The sequence below is a fragment of the Penaeus vannamei genome, chromosome 27 (assembly GCF_042767895.1).
Source record: "Penaeus vannamei isolate JL-2024 chromosome 27, ASM4276789v1, whole genome shotgun sequence".
Taxonomy (NCBI): Eukaryota; Metazoa; Arthropoda; class Malacostraca; order Decapoda; family Penaeidae; genus Penaeus; species Penaeus vannamei.
The window spans coordinates 2,415,976-2,418,475 of record NC_091575.1 but is presented as its reverse complement, the minus strand read 5'-3'; positions in this window follow the sequence as shown (position 1 = coordinate 2,418,475).

The following is a 2,500-nucleotide window of genomic DNA, read 5'->3' as shown; positions in this document are numbered from 1 at the left end:
ATTTCCACAAATCGTTGGTGCAGAAAAATTAAAGTTGCACTGAAAGGGCGACGATTTACGAGGATCCCGAGAATATGTTTATTTGTCAATGTGCACACTTGTAGAGGTGGATGTATATAGATTTTGTATTACAGATCTGTATTGATTTTACACATTCATTTTCTCAACACTATGTGTAACATTTTCCAGTTTCCAGTGAATCCTGTGGTGCAGGGGTAGCGGTCTCATCTTACCCACGTTCAGTTCCAACACCGCCAGTGGTTGGCAACCCTGGTCATTCCTTGCACACAGGGGGTGATTTATGAGCAGAAGCAAACAGAGACAGCCTGTCACATAAAGAATATGCATTGTAACAAATGGAATGAAATTGAATTATATATTACAATTATTTCATGTTTCATCATCAGATCTCACAAATGCCTAATATCAGTTCATGAGTCATTTTCACAAGCATCTGAAGTGATTCTTAGGTAAGGCTTATTTAGTAAGGCTACATCTCTACTTTTAGGGAGTAATCTGCCATCTTGGAAGTTACAGTAGTTTTATCAAACACAGTAATATGACATGTGCTTCGCTTGTGTTGCCTTTCGCTCTTTATGTTTGGTCTCGTTTATCTAATACACAGTGAATGGATATTTAGCTTTATTCAAACATTCCATGGCTTACTTGACTTTGACTGGAATGGGATGCATTTGTTTATTTTGACACCCATTCCTACAGCGGTAATGCTTTAAAATCATTTAACCTCTTCGCATCGTTTGTGGATACGGCCGCTGGTCTTACAAGGGCTGGCAGTAGATTCCAAATTAAGTATCATTTCTATGCTATATGCAAGTGATCTCCGTGGATCTCCTGCAACTTGCCATCAAGTGACGATTTCTAAAATGTTCCTTTTTACAATGACGTGCATTTTATTTTAGCATGAAAGGTTTATTCAAGATGGTTTCATAGGGGAGAGAATTCCAAATCGATGCCCGGTCTTATTTAGATTTTTTTTTAGCTTCGATTGAATACTCTTCTGGAATTTGTCGATTATTATGGAAGTGAAATAAAGGCAGAGTAACTATTTTACTTATTCTATCACATACAGACTAATTTTCGAAGGTTTCCAGGAGGAAGCTGGATTTTTTGCACTGCCAGGGAGTGTAAAAACATTTGCGTTGCCTCTTCTATGAAAGAAACTATTGTAGGTTTCAATTTCATATTAAAGCAGTGGTTAAAATTAAATGTGATTTCGGACACTTAATGTGAATGACAATATTACTTAAAAATCGAAAAATAGATAAACCAATCTATTGCAAGAAGAATGTTTGTCATCTGTAAAACACGTAAAGAGATAGCACTGTGTGTGTGTGTGTGTGAATCTCTCTCTCTCTCTCTCTCTCTCTCTCTCTCTCTCTCTCTCTCTCTCTCTCTCTCTCTCTCTCTCTCTCTCTCTCTCTCTCTCTCTCTCTCTCTCTAACACACACACACACACACGCAGCAATTTAATCAACCTGACCTGAATCCACAGTCTAAATTACCCTCATTCCTCAACTTACCTTTATTCACCACGTAATTACTGATCTATATATATCTATCCATATTTATCATATATTACAATGTCAAATATTAATCCAGTTATCTATTTGTTATATATATATATATATATATATATATATATATATATATATATATATATATATATATATATATATGTTTACAAAGGAAGATCTCACACACGATCACGGCCTTGTACTGTATCGCCATCGCATCGTTGTTCCTGCAACTATCCGAAAAGAAATATTGTCTCGCCTACACAGTTCACATCGTGGCATTGAAACCACAGAGCGACGAGCAGCCCAAACTGTTTGGTGGCCTGGCATCACCAATGATATTGCCACAACTATTGAAGCATGTTCTGCTTGTCAGACTCTCCAGCCATCCTTACAGAAGGAACCAGTCATGCGTGAACAAGCACCTACACGTCCATTTGAATCCGTATCAGCGGACTTATTCAGCCACGCCGGTAAATCATACCTGGTTTATGCTGATCGTTATTCAGGTTGGTCGGAAGTTCACTCATATCAAGGAGACACATCTAGTCGCGCCACCATACGCGCATTCAGGAAACTCTTTGGCCAATTGGGCGTCCCTGCTCGTCTGCGCACCGATGGAGGACCTCAATTTTCATCACACGAATTTCAGAAGTTCTTACAGAAATGGCGTGTTCATCACAATATGTCAACACCCCATTATCCACAATCTAATGGACACGCAGAAGCTCATGTTAAGGTAATGAAGCACCTTATTACCAAAACAGCTCCAACAGGAGACCTTTATAACAACGAAGACTTTACAAATGGTCTACTCGAGCTTCGTAACACACCACGTCCTGATGGTCTTTCACCTGCTATGATTTTATTGGGCCGCCCACTCCACTCACTGGTCCCAACACATAGTAGTGCCTTCGATACTAAGTGGCATGGCATAGCAAAGACAATAGATGAACGCCACTCAG